A 20201-nucleotide genomic window follows, 5' to 3' on the forward strand; every position below is an offset into this window, starting at 1 on the left:
TGGATGATCGTAAGTGTCGATCGTGTCTTGTCTCTTATATTGCAAAAAGAAAGATGTTCTCCGCCAGCGGTGGGACCGCACCTGGAGCACGTCTTGTGACCAGCGGTAAACACAGATAGACGGATCTTGGCCACGGCTTCAACTGTCACGAAAAAAAAAAGAAAATTAATGAGGGATTCCCGCTAGGAGATGGACCAGTTGACTGTATAATGATTTCCTTGTATTATGACAACTTGTACCTATTTGTTCCTCCCTCCCAGTTTATGTTGCTGTTCAATACACACTTCATCATAACACTTACCCTCTTTTTATTTTCTTGCTATCGTACATGATTTAATCGTATCATATTAGCTAGTGCTCCTCTTTTTTTTCAGTCTCTTGTGAGCTGTTTCATCTGATACCAAACGCTCTTTCCCCCCCCCCCCCCAGTATTCTACTATTTTGGCTTAGCCCCGGAAAATGACCATCTGGCACGCACTGGTGCACATATGACCCCTCCTCCATCCAATGCCTTATCGGTCGTTCCTTTACCCGTGCTACGTTCTCATAGTTCTCCTACTTGATGCCATCCCCGCTCCTCCTTCCTCTCGAGGGCGCGAACGCATATGACTTTGTGTTCAAGTCTGTCGTATGAATCTGTGTTGAGTCGACATTCCGGTCCGATCCTTCGCGTTCCTTGGGGTTGACCGACATCAAGAAGCAGTCGTGGAATGAGCGCGTCGGTCGGTGGGCTTCGCCGACGACCACTTTCGTGCCACACGGAGCATTCTGCCCACTGTGATGTTGTTATGGGCGAGATCCTCTTTCGTCGCCAGATATAGAGAGGCGTTGAAACTCTTTACGACGCGAGTGAGGGAGTCCCCCCCCCCCCATCGCCAAAGGAATTGCATGGGGGTATTTACGTCTACGTCCTCGCCTACTGGGGAATGACTCCTCCCCATCTCAATATTTTGTATGATGAAATCACCCTCTCTCCCCCAATATCATCGCACCGCGTCCAGTACCTGGTGTTTCCCTCCGCTCCTGGGTGTCGGTACAGGGGCGCCCGTGGGCTTAATCCTACCGTTTATGATGAGCATTTAAAGCGCGTCTTTAATTTCCACAAAGAGATGACATCGACTTTATCAACAGTCGCTGCTCATTGGCGCGGCCACGCTAACTTTCACTGAAAGGAAGACTTTCCACCTCTGACTTTGCATCCTGTTATGTCGTCTGTGGGGTGTATTTTAGAGAGAGAGAGAGAGAGAGAGAGAGAGAGAGAGAGAGAGAGAGAGAGAGAGAGAGAGAGAGAGAGAGAGAGAGAGACCAGATAACCTTCTTCGAATGCAGTCGTCAATGAAGGTTGGATGGCGGGACGCCAACACACACACACACACACACACACACACACACACACACACACACACACACTCGACTTGCCGCAAGCGTCGATCGACACATTTATTTATTTTTTTTGTTTTGTTTTGATAATCCGTGCTAGATTTTTAAGGTCAGAGGGTCGGCTTGATAATCACGGGCCAGGTGTGGTGGACTGGTGGCTTTGATGATGATGGTCGCCGGCAGCAGTGGCTTTCTTCCCCGCCGTGTGATATTTTTTTTTCTTTTTGCCTCCTAGAATGATGCATGCTTCTTGGAGGCGGTGACGACCCGCCCTTGCCTTCGTGCCCAGCGAGCGGTGGCCGTCGCCAATCTCTCTCTCTCTCTCTCTCTCTCTCTCTCTCTCTCTCTCTCTCTCTCTCTCTCTCTCTCTCTCTCTCTCTCTCTCTCCTGCCTTACAGCACACAGCTAGTGGGGTGACCTGTAGGTCCACGTCTGTCAGCATCTGTGGCTGGTGGTCGCTGGCGCAGACCGACCTCACCTCACCGGTGCCGTTCCCCGTGACCTGTGGTGCCGCCACACAAGGAGCTTGGAGAGAGAGAGAGAGAGAGAGAGAGAGAGAGAGAGAGAGAGAGAGAGAGAGAGAGAGAGAGAGAGAGAGAGAGAGAGAGAGAGAGGAGGGGGCCGGGACGGGCCGCCCCTCAACACTCCCACGTGTGTGTGTGTGCTGGTCACTGGTGCAGGTCCATTGGCGATGTCCCTCACCTGTGGTACGGCAGCTACACTCTCCTGGGATTTTTTTTGTTCCTTCCTCCTCCTCCCTCCTCCTCCTCCTCCTCCTCCTCCTTGGCCAAACACGAACTAGATTAGTCCATGGAATATTTAGCGAGTGTGCTGGTGGGTGCCGCCCACCCCAGACGCTGGCACTCGTGGTGCTTGACACGTGTACGTGTGCTTCTTGTATTATATACACGTACGTGGTAAGTGGGCCCATTCTTCGCGTGCGTATATAACGCCCTTACGCCCGCGTCTGTGCCTACAGGTGATGGGGTGGTGGGGAGACAATGCGTCTGACGTCTGAGTGTCTCCCCACTGTGTAATGATGACCTTGATTATTTATGTCGTAGGGCGCAGCAAGGGGGAGTGGGAGAAGAGGGAGAGGAGGGAGGAAGAGGAGGAGGGTCGTCCCGTGTATTCGAAGCCCCTCGCCGCCCCACCCCCACGGGCCGTCTACGTGGGATGCGAACCAAGGTACTCTCTTTCTCTTGAGAAGAAATGCCAAGACCACGGTACACATGTTTACCGCGGGTAAACCTCCCTCCCCACCCCTTCCTCCCACGGAATAGTTAATGAAAATGGAAGGATGATACGTAAACCCATGTATACTTCAGGGCGCGGAACGGGATCTTTGGTTTACATGTGTAGCGGGGGGAAAGGGGGTGGGGGGGTCCAGACCTACTCTACCCTACCTTAACCCCACCTCCCTCACCTTCCTACCTGACCCCCCCCCCCCTCCCCCACATCTACCCTTACCCAGGGAGTTGGAGAGGTGCCGATGGTGGAGGGTGGGGAAGAGGGGGAGGAGAGGGGATTCACGGTACAATAGTTAGCGTAGGTAAATAACGTAACATTTGTCTCGCCTGAACGAGTCAACACAAGGGAGAAATTTTAATTAGGCCTAGTGTGTGTGTGTGTGTGTGTGTGTGTGTGTGTGTGTGTGTGTGTGTGTGTGTGATTACTACATATATGTAACGGGTAGAGAGAGATTAACACTCGTGTGTGTGTGTGTGTGTGTGTGTGTGTGTGTGTGTGTGTGTTTACTACATATATGTAACGGGTAGAGAGAGATTAACACTCGTGTGTGTGTGTGTGTGTGTGTGTGTGTGTGTGTGTGTGTGTGTGTGTGATTACTACATATATGTAACGGGTAGAGAGAGATTAACACTCGTGTGTGTGTGTGTGTGTGTGTGTGTGTGTGTGTGTGTGTGTGTGTGATTACTACATATATGTAACGGGTAGAGAGAGATTAACACTCGTGTGTGTGTGTGTGTGTGTGTGTGTGTGTGTGTGTGTGTGTGTGATTACTACATATATGTAACGGGTAGAGAGAGATTAACACTCGTGTGTGTGTGTGTGTGTGTGTGTGTGTGTGTGTGTGTGTGTGTGTGTGAAACTCTTATGAAAATGAAAACGTTTTTGATCGACTCATTTGATTAGGTGAAGAAGGTTTCTTGTGAACTCTGGTGTCGTGGAGGTTTCTACTCGACTCGTAGAAATGTGTAGGTTTCTGCTCGACTCATGAGGAAATGTGAAGGTTTCTACTCGACTCACGAGGAAATGTGAAGGTTTCTACTCGACTCACGAGGAAATGTGAAGGTTTCTACTCGACTCGTGAGGAAATGTGAAGGTTTCTACTCGACTCGTGAGGAAATGTGAGGGGGGGTTTCTAGTCAACCCTTATCCAGGGAAATGTGAAGGCTCCTAATACACACTAGTGTAAATGCTTCGGTTTCTGCTCCTGTGGAAAGGCAAAGGTTGTCTAATCGACTCTCGTGTCCCCAGCCCGTCGTGCTGGAGCGGGTGGGTTCGATGCCTCCGTTCCTCAGGGTCTGTTATTGTATTTATAGCATGAGTGCGTCTGTGAAATACTGTGGGGATAGTGGGTGTGACGATCCTGGGGCTATTTTCTGCCCAGGCGGGTCTGGAGATAGCGCAGTCTCCCCTTACGAACATTTTCTGTTATATGCATTTGATTATATTTACATTTTTTGTTCCTCTTCTAATTTTTGAATACGTAAATGTACGAGAGCCGTGTTTTTTTTGGGGAAAAAAAGATGCCGATGTCTCAGTTGACTTTCTTGCGTGCTTTTGGAAAGGAATGATTTCGTGTTTCTTTTAACGTAGCCAGAAAAGTATTTTGGTTGTTGAAACGTACTGTCACTGAATGAGTCTCTCTCTCTCTCTCTCTCTCTCTCTCTCTCTCTCTCTCTCTCTCTCTCTCTATATATATATATATATATATATATATATATATATATATATATATATATATATGCTTCTCTCCCCTTAACGAGGCGCATTGTCAGGAACAAGGAAACAGCAAGACTCATTTGCACACATCCACGCTCCCAGCTGTCATGTGCAGTGCGCTGAGACCAGAGTTTCCCATCAACAGCCAAGCCAAACAGAGTACCCCGCCTCCTCTCCCATCCTCACCACATTCTGTCCACAGGGATTTCAACTCTCGGATACGTCCGTCTACCTAGCCTCCTGTTTCCTGAAGTCCAGGGCCCCACGAATCACATCTCTACAACCCCGCCGCGGGGTTACTGTATGCGTCTAGGGCCCCCACGAATCACAATCCTACAACCCCGTCGCGGGGTTACTGTATGCGTCCAGGGCCCCACGAATCACACATCCCTACCACCCCGTCGCGGGGTTACTGTATGCGTCCAGGGCCCCACGAATCACATCCCTACATCCCCGTCGCGGGGTTACTGTATGCGTCCAGGGCCCCACGAATCACATCCCTACATCCCCGTCGGGATTTACCATACATTCACACATCCTTTGCCCTAACTGGCGAATGACATCTCCTCCTTCCTCACACTCCTGAATGCACCTGGGACATTATCCACCGCCCCTACAGTCTCCCGCCTGACGAAGAACGTCAGCCCTTCATCTCCCGCGGTGCCTTCCGGCGCCACGTCCACTCCCATCGACTACATTTCGCCGCCTCCACTCCCATCGACTACATTTCTCACACACATTACTCGAAGCAAGCGCTCGGTCCACCCACCCTGTAACCTATCCCGAAGCATACCCTCCTCCTCCTCTCCAAGACACATTCCGTGTGCATGCCACCACCCTCTCGTTCACCACCACTCCCCCCAACAAACTTCAGCAAACTCGACACCTCAGTACCTCCAGTAATTCGAACGTAATTCGAACATTCATTTCCGTTCCTCTTTCCTTCACAGAGGAACGCTAAACCGTTGCATTCTGCCGGTCCTCAGGCACCTCACCCTAGGCCATTACAAATGCTGAATGGCTTGACAAACCAGCCAACAACACTGACACACACACACACACACACACGTCTCCCTCCCTCTCACACACACACCTCTTCATCCCTCTTATTTTTCGAGAGGCTTAGGTACAGTTCCATGCGCTCCCGCCGCTTTTAATTTGTCAAATGTGTTTTAAGCCGGTGTTTGCCCACTGGTTTATTAATGTACGAGTCTCGCCCGCGGATCGGTTTTACCTACATTTCCCGATGATGATGATGATGAGGCAGGCTGGCAGGGAGGCAGGCAGGGAAGGGGGTGCGGGAGGAGAGGGGAGGGAGTGTGCATGGCTACAGTACAATGGCCCTCATTGCGAGGCGGTCTCGGTGTGAGTTATAAGATCGTGAGTGCTACGGATTTTAGATTGATTATGGAAATTCGTGGTGTTTGACGCCAGTAGTAGAAGTAGTAGTAGTAGAAGTCGTAGCAGTAGTAGTAGTAGTAGTACTACTACTACTACTATTAGTAGTAGTAGTAGTGGTAGTAGTGTAGTAGTAGTAGCAGTAGTAGTAGTAGGTGTCGTCGGATGTTTGCACACGTGTGATATTCGAGCACCTTCTGGACGACCCATGGGTTGTTGAGAAAGAGGTTTGCGAGTGCGGTGGGGGGTGAGGGAGGCGTAGCGGCATGGGCCGGCGGGGCATGAGTCTAGTGTCGCTGTCATGGGTGTTTGATGCCTCACTCACTGTCCACAGTCTCCGGCCAGGAGGAGAGTTGCATGATGGACGACGCCGGGTTCAGTTTTTCATCAGGCTTTTGGCGTCGGGCGAGTCAAGACCCTGTGGCCGCTGAGGTCAGGACACCTGGTGAGAGGGGAAGCATCCATGGCTGGCCTCTCTCCTGGCCAGGGTGTTGTGGCCTCCTTCGTGGCCAGAGAGTGTTGTGGCCTCGTTTGTGGCCAGAGTGTTGTGGTACGGTTAGGCGGGTCAGCTTGAATTATAACCTGGCTGTTTATTGATGAAATCCTAATAAATACAATACGCATAATATTGCAGTTATTTTCTATTTTTGATTTAAAAAGAAAAAAAGGAAAGACAAGGAATAATTCCCCATGTGCCCGTTGAGGACGTGGACGTAGCAGATCATTATAAAGGTGAGGCCTGGCAGCGCCCCGTCAAGTATGGGACTCTGATAAACAAAAGTTGACGAGGGGTGAGCGAGCGGGTCTTCTAGCCGTCTGGGGGTGCGACAGGTAACGCCAGTCATAGTGGGCGGGTCTTCTGGCCGTCTGGGGTGCGACAGGTAGCGACAGTCATGGTGAACAGGTCTTCTGGCCGTCTGGGGTGTGACAGGTAACGCCAGTCATGGTGAACAGGTCTTCTGGCCGTCTGGGGTGTGACAGGTAACGCCAGTCATGGTGGACGGGTCTTCTGGCCGTCTTGGGTGCGACAGGTAACGATATTCGTAGTTCTCGACTGCCAACACCATGGTCTTGATGGCACTAGGGTCGGCCAGGTCACTGATCGACACATGTGGGTGGTGCCAGGAACAGCAGCAGCAGCAGCAGCAGCAGCTGGTACCTCAGCGGCTGCAGCAGCAGAGGCATAGACGAGAGTAATTGCAGCTGGCGCAGCAGTGATATTAGTTCTCGCCGGACCGTCAGGGATAGCCTTAGCTTCTGAAGAGCCGAAACGTCAATTACGAAGACCCTCCATGGCGGAGGAAGTTAATGGTGGCGTTATAAGGAGGCTACTGGGACTGGCAGCGAGCACAACTCCCAAACCCTCCCCCTGTGTTGAGGGGGCCGGGAGAGCGGGCGGTGAGAGAAGAGTGGAGGGAGAGCTGAGAGGCAAGGGGGGTTAAACCAGAAGAAGAGTGAGGGAAGGGAAGGCAAGGAGAGAGAGCGGGGAAGAGTGGATGCTAGAGAGAGTGGGGAAGAGTGGATGCTGGAGAAAAGGAAGTGGCAATGATTACGTCTACATTCATGTCTGTGTTGCCTGCGTCTTCCTGTGTGGTCGATCGTCATCCACACACATGTAGCACCTGCCCAGGTTCCGCTGGTAGGGTGAGGACCTCCCTCTCTACCCGACCACGTGTTAGCCTATGTCTCCACTGAGGGATTCGTGGTTGAGAGAGGTCATGTGTCGGTGTAGAGGTCGTGTGCTTGGCAGACAATTTAAGTGGTAATGAGTTCCCGGCCGGGCGGGAACACCAATCGTATTAAGTGGTGTACTCGCGCCATCGTGTTTCGGGAGTTTTAGTTGGTCCGATAAATGAATTCGTCGGGGGAGGCGTATGGGTTCGAACCTCGGGTGTTCAGGGTATGATCCGCACCCGATAATTGATTGTGCGCTGCCGTACCGTCACTGTATCCTGCGCGTGGAGCTGGAAGGCACTCCCAAGTGTGGGCGAGTGTGAGGCAGCGTGGAGGTCTTGCGGCGCTCTGTGCGTGCAGGAGGGCGAGGTCTGAACCTGTAGTCTCACTTGGGTTTGTTAGTGTGTTGTTCAATGGTTCTTACTGAGTAAAGTGCGGCGGGAGAGTTGGAGAGGAGGGTGTGTGTGTGTGTGTGAGTGTGTGTGTGTGTGTGTTTGTGTGTGTGTGTGGAGCACCTCTCACAGCCGGCCCCTCCTGTATGCCAAGGACTGACGTCTACTGAAGGAGGAGGTTGAGACTGAGTTGGTGGCAGTGGAGATGCTAGAGGACGGGGGAGGAAAATGCCAGTAGGGTGTTGGAGAGGTGAGGTGATGAAGGGAAGGATGTGGAGAAACTACCGGAGGGTCAGGTAATTGGAGAGGGTCCAGTGGCTGGAGGTTGGGGGAAGGAGGTGGAGGGGGAGGCTGTTAAAGGCCTCTAAGGTAAGAGTGATGGCGGGCTCGATGGCGAAAGTTCTTGTTGAATTATCTCCGGTAAAGAGAGGGCGGGTGGTGGCTCTGCTCAGTCGGCTCTTTGGTAATGGTCGAGTCCCTCATTTTCCTGGTGGGAATGGTCGACGGAAAGCCGGCAGCGTTTCTCAGGCCGCCCTCAGCACCACCGTTGCAGGCAGGCAGGCAGGTCCTCTGTAAGACGGGCAGCTAGCTTCGCTGCGTCGCGCCAGACGGCGGTCTCCTCGTACTGGTGATGTTGAGGGGCCTGTTGCGTCGCGCCAGATGGTCTTCGCCTCGTCAGTGACTGGTCTGATGCAGATGGTGAATGCTGCGAGCGTACCAGGTGGCACCCAGTTCCATAATGGCTTCCAGTGGTTATTTTTTTCTGGTTAGACATCCAGTCATGCTCTTCACAGGTCCTTGAGGATCAGGCCGTAGGTCACGCCATCACCATACTCCAAGGATCGTACCATCGTGCTCAGGGGTCCCTACCGTCGTGCTAGAGTGTCGCATCGTCGTGCTCAAGCGTCGTGCCGTCGTGCTCTGGTCGTACCGTCGCGTCGAAGGGGCTGACGTGGCATGTGTGGCACTGTAGGGTGCCGTCCTCGGCATGCAGAGAGTTAGCTGCGCTGGCTGCCTGTTCTTCCTCACTGAGGGAACTTTTTCTTTCTCAGATGCCGCCGAGTGGAGGTGTTGTAGCCGCGACCTGAGCCAGCAGGCGGACTCGAGCTAGTGTACTTAGGTAATCGTGCACTCAGGCGATGACGGCTAGGTAGTGTTGCTATACTGTTTACTCGGCCCTGGCGTAGTCCTGGACCCCCCTAACGGAGGAATGGATTCAGTCTGGCTACACTGTACTGTCGGCGTTCGACAGCCGGGAGATAGATAGACGTAGAGAGAGAGAGAGAGAGAGAGAGAGAGAGAGAGAGAGAGAGAGAGAGAGAGAGAGAGAGAGAGAGAGATTGTCAGTCACTCATTCTCCACTTCATTGGGGCCGGAATGAGTAGGTGCCACCGGTGAGGCGTGGAGGAGGAGAGCAGAGGATGACTTCCCCATGACTGATCCCTGGTCCCCTCCCGATGAGACGAGACCCTTCTCCCCTCCACAGTCACTCCAGATATGGGGCGCTCTTGCTGCTCTCAGCCACCCAGCTGGACGAAAGAAACTCAGGGCGGGTTGGTTCGCCTTTAAATGTACTTAACTCCATATTGCCTACTGCGGGCTAGCTGCAACCAGCCTCCCACAGTGCCATCCGGAAGTAATTAAAAGATTTTTATTCGTTAATTGGTACCTAGGTCCCTCGTGCCTTTTCCATCAAACAGCCGGGAGGGAATGACTTCGTTTAGTATCATCTGAAAATGAGCGTCGATCTCCGTCGGATGATTCTATCTGGGCGTTGCTTGCTCTCTCTCTCTCTTGCTGCCAAGGGATTGGTTGGTGCTTGTTCTTCTGTGTCAGTCTCGGCCCCAGAGTTGTCCTGCCGGGTCTTTGAGCCAGCTGGCTTCGTCCACCGCGTCCTGTGTGTGAGGGTGCACTGCCCCAAGGGGATCTGCTGGGTCCTTGAGGCTATGTCTCGCAGGACCCAGTGGATCCTGAAGGTGTGTCTTGCAGGATGTTAGAGCGGGTCCCGAGGGAGCGCGTGGTGGACTCGCCTCCGTGACCGCCTTGGAGTTGCTCGAGTAGTCTCGACCCCCTGAGGTTCGAGGCGGGCGGACGGGCGGGCCGTCATCGTGGGTCTTAGGTTGTGGACACGGGGGAGCGGGCGGGGGGGATGGACGGACGGTGCCGCAGTAGAACGAGTTCAAGAACGTCTCCTGAAGAAGAAGGAACGGCTTCCCTACCCCACACGCTGTGACAGCGGAGGAATGTCCCTCACGGAGCGCCGGTTCGACCTCTCCCACCGCTGGTGTCGCTCTCGGTGCAGGTGGGACGCAGTGGGTAAATGACAGTACCCTCTTGAGCTCGACGGCTTTAAGCTTTAAGCTGGACGTTACGAGCCTTGATTTTAACGGCACGGACTTTAGACTTGACGGTACGAGCCTTAAGACTGATTTTACGAGCCTTAATTTCGACGGTTTAGCCTTGACGATGAGGGGTCGTAAGCTCGACGGGTACGATGTTGTAAGTACAACGGTACGACCCTTGAGCTCGATGGATATGATGGCCTGACATTTGACCCGAACCTGAGGGTTCGTATCCAAGACCGGGTCGCTATACTACCCGGGGGGAGAGGGGGTCACACCGACGGGATCAGCCGCCGTACCATCACGCCTAAGGGACGCGCCCTTCGTTGCCTGAGGGTTGCAGAAAGAGGGAACGTGGCTGCTGCAGACGAACCTGGTGGAGCGGGAGAGGAGTCTGGGGGTTCAACCTGGACTCAGTGATGGGCATGACCTGTGGAGGAGACTTAACAGGAAATGCTGTCGAGTGCTGGGGTTCCCTCGTTACCACACTGTCCGACGGGAGTTACAGTGGCTGTGTGTCGAGTAACGCAGTAACAGCAGCGCTGGTAACTCGGCCTCCAAGACCAGCATTAGAAGCGTCAGCGGTCCCTCTTGTCACCTCCACTGTCAACACCTGAAGAGACGGCGCCACCTGCAGCGCCACCTCCGCCTTCGTCACCACCTGTAACAGCACCTACACCTCCGTCACCACCTACAGCCCCGCCCCCCGTCGCCGCCTACAACACCACCTGCACAGATCGCTGGCCGTGGACTGGCGGGGTCGTATCGGTGGCCATTATTCAGGCGTAGCCATGTTCACTCCCCACCAGGAAGAGGTCGGGTCGGCCTCATCCGACGATCAACTCACCGGGGCGCCAGGCGCGACAGGTGTTCTCATGAGATACAGATGTGCAGCATACCTGCTGAGGGCAGGGACGGGCTCTCCCGGATGACAAACAGGTGTTAAACACGTGCTGATTAAGATGTAAGCCCCTCTGCATGGCTGGGGTGGGGAGGAATGAGAAGATGAGGGTGGGAGAGGTTGGAGGCGTGACGCTGGACGAGTGGGGAAGGTTGGGGGCGTGACGCTGGACGAGTGGGGGGAAGGTTTGGGGGCGTGACGCTGGACGAGTCGGGAAAGTTGGGGGCGTGACGCTGGACGAGTAGGGGGAAGGTTGGGGGCGTGACGCTGGACGAGTGGGGGGAAGGTTGGGGGCGTGACGCTGGACGGGTGGTGGGAAGAAGGTTGGGGACGTGGCGTGGCAGGAAGGTTAACATTCCTGGATGCCTCGGGTGGGTGGCAGCGCTTGTGACGGTGGTTGTCAGTCATTGACACACCTGTATGCCACAGGTTCGATCCCCCCCCCCCCCCTCGTCCCTCCTCCTCCCCCATGACAGGGCCATTAACATGTCGTTGGACGCTCCTCGATTGGTAATTAAAGCAAGGGAGGTCGTTGCTTGCTGCCAGCAGCCCTGCTACTCCGTCGCCAGGGAGTGAGGGAGAGAAAACAAGAATGGTGTTTGGAATGTGTTCTTGCTTCATCCTCTCGTGTGTTGTATAATCATACAAGTTAGATATTGTAGAATTAGTTGTACTGTTATACATCATGAATGGCAGTGTAGAAATGTTGTATAATCTTACTAACTTTTGAATAACAGAGTAGATTAAGCGTAGAATTTCTTTGTCTCTTCAGTAGTCGTTCCAAAATTTATCGATTTCGTTTTGGAAGGACGGCAGGAAGCGAGCATCATTGTCTCTCACTGTGTTTATAGTGTTAGTGCTCATGATGAGGAGGTGGTGCAGCGAAACTCATCCATCCGCCCCGTGAGGGAAAGGTGAGTCAACTGGCCTCATGCCCTCGGGACCTCATCGCGTAATGCCTTGTGCATGAGTGCGGCGGTAGATATGTGTGTGTGTGTGTGTGTGTGTGTGTGTGTGTGTGTGTGTGTGTGTGTGTGTTGATATGGCTAGGTTGTGTGCGGAAGGCACGACAAAGTGACGTGTCGTTGAGCAGCTGGGGCGGGGGGGGGGGAGCGGGGGGGGGGACCAACATTAAGCTCTGCGACGGTCTGTCAGTTGACCGCGACGTGTCGTAAGAACTCCCCTGGTGTATGTCGTACTACGGCTGTAGATTCGAACCCCGGAGGTAGGGCGTCGGGCCACCTCTGCCACACTGAGGGTTTAAAAGAGACATAGCAACCGGTCGCCCAGTAAGGGGTTAGCCTGGACTACAGTCTATCGCGGCTCCGGTGGTGTGACACATATGTCGATGGGCTGACAGATGTATATACACTGCGGGTCGGGTTCGAAGCCTGGGCAGGTCGTGGAGCCTGACTGGGTCCGGGAAGATGAAGCCACTGCCTCTAGGTTTGTGTGGCTTTGTGTGTGGGTGTGGTTCAGGTCGTAGCTCGGGTGCGACGCAGCTGGCTGGAGGCACTAATGAGCACGCCCGAACGCTGCAACAGAGAGACATTACATGTTCGTCCTGGGGCAACTGAAAGCCCCCCCTCCTCCCTCCTAGTTGGTGAGGCGGAGTTGTCGACGGTGGAAAGGCCGGGCAGCAGATGTGGTATGGACGGGCGAGAGGTAGGGACGCAGGTGTGGTGTGGAGGACGAGAGGTCAGGCAACAGGTGGGGTATGGACGGCGAGATCCCGGGCAGCAGCTGGAGAGGTCAGTCGGTGGCCTCAAGAGAGGGAAAGTCACAGAGGGAGTGAGCGACGGATCGCCGTGAGGGACGAGGAGGAGCAGCGGGGGATGGGGAGGGAGCTGTGTACACTAAGGCGGCGGGGGGGGGGGGGGGGGAGGTAGCTTTAGGCGCCTCATTAAAGCATTACTCTTGAAATAATAATGTTAACCAATTACCAATTAGATGGGAGGGGAGGAGAGAGGGGGATGGGAGGGAGGTGAGTAATAGGATGGGAGGGAACCGAGTGCGTCTCACGTTCTTGGGTTTAATGGTGCGGGCGCTGGGAGAAGAGGATGAAAGAGTAAGAAGGGGGAGTTGTGAGTGGGTTAGTAGTGGGGAAAATGGTGTCGCAAGGGGTCTGGGTTAAGGCTGAAGGGGTCGTAAGAGGTCCGGTTGTGCCCCTCGGGGTCGTGGGGGATCTGGTTATATCTAACGGGGTCGTGGGAGGTCAGGTTGTACCCGTCGGGGTCGTGGGGAGTCTGGTTATGTCTGGCGGGGTCGTGGGAGGTCAAGTTGTACCCGTCGGGGTCGTGGGGAGTCTGGTTATGTCTGGCGGGGTCGTGGGAGGTCAAGTTGTACCCGTCGGGGTCGTGGGGAGTCTGGTTATGTCTGGCGGGGTCGTGGGAGTTGTGGTTGTGCCCGAAGGGGTCGTTTGGGGATTTCGTCGTGTCTGATGCGGCCATGGAAGGTATGGGTTTTGTCTGACGGGGTCGTAGGTGTGTCTGGTGGTGTGAAGAGCGGGGTCGTGAGGATATATACCAGGTTCGTTGGGGGTGGTCTGGTGGAGTGTAGGCGGTGTCGTCAGGGTCGTGGGAGGTTTAGGGGATGTGCAAGAGGGGGTTTTAGGAAAGTGCTGGTGTGTCAGGAGGGTTGTGGGGTGGTTGGTGGGTGTGTTGGAGGTCGTATGGGATCTGTGGTGGAGGTCGTGGTGGGGGGTAGGGTACTAGTACACCTGACCCGTCCATCTGCCAACAAGGCTAGCTGGATTATCAGTTCTTACCCTCCTCTCATTACTCCTCTGTCATTCTACTCTCGTAGCTCGGTTCCCTCTCCCCCTCCTCTCCTCTCAAGTGAGAGTGCCCCCGGTGAGAGTGTTCGCCGGTGAGAGTGTCCATCGGTAAGTGTCCGCCGGTGAATGTCCGCCGGTGAGTGTGTCTGCCGGTGAGAGTTTCCGCCGGTGAGAGAGTGTCGGCGTCGACGGCCGGGTACTCGTCTGCCGCCACCGGCTCTCTCTCTCTCTCCTTCCTTAATTGTTCCCGTATTGATGTTCCCGACTCCCGCCACCCAGTGTGCCACCCACCCTCTGCCACCCAGTGTGTGTCTCTCTCTCATCTCCAGCCACCCTGTGTGTCTCACTTCCTTAGCCGCCCAGTGTACTACTTATCCACACACTCTAGCCTCTCTACCCAGTGTCTCAGACTTTCTACCATTTAGTATTATCGCCCCTCAGCTGTCACCCCTCCATTGTGGCAGATAGCACCTGGGACCTCGCCAAGGGAACGACCCCATATTACCTTAGGGGCCATATTCCAAGAGAACGACCCTTTAGTACTTGGAACCCCTCATGCTAAGAGAACGACCCCTTAGTACCTGAGGGGCGCCCCCCTCACGCCAAGTGAACGACCCCTCTGTACTTGGGGCCGCCCCCCCTCACATAATGAGTGTGACCCCCCCTCCTCCCCCCATCACCTGGGACCCACACGACGAAAGAGCGACTCTCCCTTATGACAGGCGAAACATATTGGTCCTACAATGTCATGATTTACCTGCCCATGTCCCCCCTCCCCCCCCCCTCCTCCCCCTGTCGTGTGACGAGCGCCTCGTCTTCATCATACGTACGACTCGTTGCCAGTTTTGATGTGGCGCCTCAGGGGACCCCCCCGTAATGACCCCCTGCTGTCATACTTAAAAGAAGAAAAAAAGAAAAAAAGAAAGAAAGAAAACGCGTTGTGTTCGAGTGCATCTTTCATGGACAGACCTTGACCTTTGGGTGGACATTGATTCCTCTGGTGTGACCTGGCGAGCCGGGGTGTGTGTATGGCTCTGGGGAACACCTTCGACATGCAGCGCTTAACGGAGACAAAGGAAGAGAAAAAAGCTGTGCGTGGAGAGCGTGGATCGCCTGCAGGAGAGAGGGGGCGAGGGATGACTGCAGGTGGATGGACGTGTGTGTGTGTGTGTGTGTGTATGGTTTTTAGTGGTGTTGATGTTGGTGACCTGGGGGTGAGGAGGAGGAGGAGGGCGTCCCCGGACAGAGGATCTTGTGTAACCTCTTGAGCACGCCCGTTGAGCACGACGGTGCGACGCTTGAGCACGACGGCAAGACCCTTTGGTATAAAGGCAGTCATCTCTGCTGTTGCGACTAGGAGGGGTTGAACCGCCGTGCCCAGGGGTCGCAGCGTCGTGCTGACGGGGTCTTATCCTCGTGTCCAAAGGTCATGGCGTTGTACCCATGAGATTTACCAATTCCACTTCAATTTCTTCCATAAAGACCTCATGTTATGGTGTCATGTGTGGTGTCACTGGGACCTGAGTTGGCTCGTGGTTGTGGCGGCTGCCGCCTGAGGGAAGTTGGTGAGCGCGCCCTCTGTACACCGATAATGGAACTGAATTAAATTCTTGAAGGAAATCACACATCACCCGGTGGAGGAGTACCTACCTGGTGGGTTAAGGGCGCGCGTGGTGAACACTGTCATCGGATGCATCCGACGACATTCCCCCGTGTGCGAGACTACAGAAAAAAAAAAATGAAAAATGGAGGAAAATGAAACGTAGAATTATATTATGTAGGCTCATGAAGCCGTCCAGTTTGATGAGTGAGAGAGTTTAGTGTGGTGTGGTGTGGTGTGGTGTGGTGTGTGGCTTATGTGTCGATGGTTGAAATTAAGGTGAGGTGAGATGAAGGGGTCATCTGTCATGTGGTATGTGTGTGTGTGTGTGTCTGGTCGCTAGTTGGAGGGGGAGGGAGTGGTAGGGAGGCACCCGGTAGTGGGACACCACGGAACAAGGATATCCACGACGGAGGAGGAGGAAGAAGAGGAGAAGGAGGAGGAGGAGGAGGAGGAGGAAGAGGAGGAGGAGGAGGAGAAAGAAGAGGAGAAGGAGGAGAGGAGGAGGAGGAGGAGGCGTCAAAACCTTGGAAAGAGGAGGTGAAGAATACGGGACAGAGGATGAGATGCGAGCGAGGCGAGACAGGTGGTGGCGGCTGGGGAGGCGAGGCAGGCGTCCCAACATTATGACAAAAGCCAGCGTTAGGACGACTCCTGAATTATTCACTGCCACCGCCACAAGCCTGCACCACCCACCACCACCACCACATCTGCCACCACCACTTCTACCACCACCACCACTGTAGCAGCCACAAGCCTTCTTGACCCACGACCACCGCCACTACAACAACCACAAGCCTTCACGACTCACCACCACCCCTTCTACCACTATCCACTTCTACCACAACCACCACTACCGTCGTTACCACAAGCCTGCATGGTGCCACTTCCATAAGCCTATACGACCTCCTCCACCACAGCCACTCAGAGGACGACCCGACTTACGACCTTATTCCTAGAACTGCCCGGATGAGACAGTTTATCCCATTAATTCTACGAATGATGGACCCTACCGCCACGACTCTGAAGACGACCTTGGTTACATCCACCGCTCACAGGGACGACTTGGACCACTCCTCACCGCCGCTCAGAGAGGGATGATCCCGGTCGGTACCACCAGAGACATGGACGACACGAACTTTTCCCAGCACCTGAAGGGACGGACGATCCTGTCCGACGCCGCCGCCTCAGATAGAGAGAGACGACCCAGGCCACTAGTCCTGATCTCATTGATCCTCTGATCTCCACAACCACACAGTCAGTATGGGCCACAGCTACCACACAGGGGTCGACGTGACTTTTACGACCCTCCAGAGGAATGATCCGGGCCTTTACCACCGTTCAGAGGGACGACCTGGGCTTCTACCACCTCTCAGAAGGACAACTTGGGTCTTTACCACCGTTCAGACGGACGACCTGAGTCTTTATCAGAGTTCAGAGGGACGACCTGAATCTTTATCAGAGTTCAGAGGGACGACCTGGTCCCAAACCACCGCTCATAGGGACGACTTGGGCCTGTACCACCTCTGGGACGACCAGCGTCGCTCTTACTTCTCACAGTGAGGGTCTGAGCCACTACAGTCATGCAGATGAGACACCTCTTACAGCTGCTACTACTACTACTACTATTCACTAGGACGACCCTGACAACCACCACTGCCACTGTGAGAATGACCCAAGACCACTTATGAGGACGACCACGACTACCTGTAGGGCCGATCTAACCATTACTGACCCCTCAGAATGGCGGCCCATCAAGCCAGAGACAAATATTGACGTATTGGGTCTGGGGATTCAAATCAGATTATTGTGGATTCCCTCTCATACAGGCCTCTCCGTGAGCATGACGGAACTAATGCTTTAGCCAAACTTGCACCTTATTGAAGATGTCGAAAGCAATGTTGGGTTGTTAAGCAGAAACCTCAAAACTGTAATTGGAGAGGAACTGACAGACCTCTTTGAAGCAAGTAGACGAGTTCAGGTACACACAAGTAGAAACATTTTTCCATCACTGAAATACGTAAAGGAAAATATGTGTATGGAGAAAGTAATAAGATGAGCAGATTACATGATGTTGTAACTGCTTGACTACGGGCTAGGCCAAATGTGCCATAGTTGCTTTGACCTAACTGGAGATGGTGATCATGTGATTTTGTAAAGTTTGTGGCGAAAGCATTGGATAATTGGATTATAGGCCGATTGCAACACCCCAGGGATTCGAACCCATGTGGGTTCTCGCTGATTCACGGGCAGCGACCGCAATCCACTACGCCACGGAGGACCCCTATGTGTGTGTGTGTGTGTCTCCCCCCCCACACACACAAGTGACTTAGCCAGCAGCCTGCGTTGTAACCCCACGTTTATGCTGCTGTGCGCGTGATCCGTAGCCAGTGACGCTAATCACCACAGCACCGTCGGCTTACCTGGTGGTGCATTGTTAGTCGTGGTTGGGGGGGAGGGAAGGGAAGGTTATAGTTCTCCTGTGGGTTACTGCCTCCCCAACTCCACTCTCTTCTCCCCCTTCATTCCCATGGTTGAACACAGCTCATTTGGCCCTCTCGACGTACGAGGACCATTGCCCTCAAACGCAATTGCCTAACATAACAGTTGTCTATTGGTTGTATCTGGCTATTTTTCAGGATCAGACTCTCAGAGTAAGCCAGAATGATGCCTTTCTTATCAGTAGAGGACATTAGGTAGCCACAGATGGATGTCAGCCATCGAGGAGAATGTCTTTGTGGTCTTGTGAAAAGATAGTACCTCCCGCAAGCACCAGCGAACCGACCATTGCCCCGTCGAAGCAGCTGGCGACACCTCCAGCAAGCACCAGCGAACCAACAACCATTGCCCCGTCGAAGCAGCTGGCGACACCTCCAGCAAGCACCAGCGAACCAACAACCATTGCCCCGTCGAAGCAGGTGGCGACACCTCCAGCAAGCACCAGCGAACTAACAACCATTGCCCCGTCGAAGCCGATGACGCCACCTCCAGCAAGCACCAGCGATCTAACAACCATTGCCCCGTCGAAGCCGATGACGCCACCTCCAGCAAGCACCAGCGAACTAACAACCATTGCCCCTTCGAAGCCGATAACACCTCCAGCAGGCACCAGCGAACTAACAACCATTGCCCCGTCGAAGCCGATAACACCTCCAGGAGGCACCAGCGAACCAACAGCCATTGCCCCGTCGAAAGCACCAGCGAACCAGCAACCATCGCTCCGTCGAAGCTGGCGACAGACTTAGGGTATCAGTGGACCTCTCAAGACGGATCCAAGGTAAACTCGGTCGCGACATTCTCTCGAGAGCATTTCGCGCGTCCGCTCCTGGGAGTCGGGGAGTCCTGGTGATGTGCGCTGGAGCGCACCTCCCAAGGCGGGACGGGACGTCAAGATCAGATTTGCTCGCGGGGATCGTCAGTAGCATCAGTTGACTGTCAGACATCAACACCGTCTTGGAAGGAAGTGCGGGAAGGGAGGGAGGGAGGAGGAGGGAGGCGCGACTGGAATCACTTAAGAGTATATTGCCTGGAACGGAAACGGTGGGAGAGAGAGAGAGAGAGAGAGAGAGAGAGAGAGAGAGAGAGAGAGAGAGAGAGAGAGAGAGAGAGAGAGAGAGATAATTCCTTGTTTTCGCGAAAAAAAAGAAGTAAAAGACTTTTCCCTGTCGGCACCGAACATTGTAAAATAACGTGAACGAAGTGGTGGTGAGGGAGGGAGGGGGTCTATAAAACACAGCGGACCTGAAACACCCCCGCCATCGCTGGGAGGGGCTCCTCCTCCTCCTCCACCTCCTCCTGCTCCTGCTCCTCCTCCTCCCTACTTGCTGATATTGGAAACATTACGGATGACTCCATGGAGAAATTCGAGAATATTATGGGGAAAATATCTGTCTGCGGAGCGGACCCGATCAGCTTTGGGTGAGGGCAGGCCTCGGGGCTGCGCGCGTCCCCCCCCCCCCCACCTCAGATAACCAGCTGGATCAGAGGAGCAGCGGTGTGTGTGTGTGTGTGTGTGTGTGTGTGTGTGTGGCGAGGCGAGGTCCCGAGACAAAAGACGTCCGAGGTGTGAACCTCCACAATTTATTTTTTTACGTGTGGTCTCTCGTCCTGAGTTGTGTGTTTTGACTTAGTTACTTACGTCCATTAGCTGGAGGAGAAGTGCCTTATTAAGAAGAGAGAAGAGGTTGGCAGGGAGGGCAGTTTATGCCCAGCTAGATGAACGTCCGTGTGTGTGTGTGTGTGTGTGTGTGTGTGTGTGTGTGTGTTTAGACCGATGGAAAATTCAAGATTACGGTAATTAATTAGGACGAAGATATTCTCTCGAGTGTTTTTCTTCTCTGTTTTTTAATTCCCTCCCTCCCTCCCTCCCTCAGCAGGCAAGTGATGGCCCTCACCAAGGGTATTGATTAGCGCAGTTAAATATGAGTCGGGTCTGGAGGAGGGAGGGAGAGGAATGAGGAGGAGGAGGAGGAGGAGAGGAGTGAGGGAGGGAGGGAGAGGAATGAGGAGGAGGAGGAGGAAGAGAGGAGTGAGGGAGGGAGGGAGAGGAATGAGGAGGAGGAGGGAAGGAGAGGAGTGAGTGAGGGAGGGAGGGAGTACATGCATGGTGGTTGCATGGACTTGCATAATACATCAGAGGTCGGGAGGATCATCATATCATCGTAGATGGAATGAATGGAATCACGCACCGCACCGCTGGTGTTATGCATAACACACTCCTCCGCTGTATAATGGTTGGGGGGCGCTCCTCTGCTCTGTGTATAACGCGTTC

General features: G+C 54.0%; 1 protein-coding gene across 16 annotated transcripts in view; it reads left to right on the forward strand.

Annotated features, from left to right (window-relative positions):
• Positions 1-20201, forward strand: part of pyd (zonula occludens-like protein polychaetoid) — a 430922-nt gene that overhangs the window by 85805 nt on the left and 324916 nt on the right. The window lies entirely within an intron of this gene.

This window comes from Panulirus ornatus, chromosome 66, assembly GCF_036320965.1.
Source record: "Panulirus ornatus isolate Po-2019 chromosome 66, ASM3632096v1, whole genome shotgun sequence".
NCBI lineage: Eukaryota > Metazoa > Arthropoda > Malacostraca > Decapoda > Palinuridae > Panulirus > Panulirus ornatus.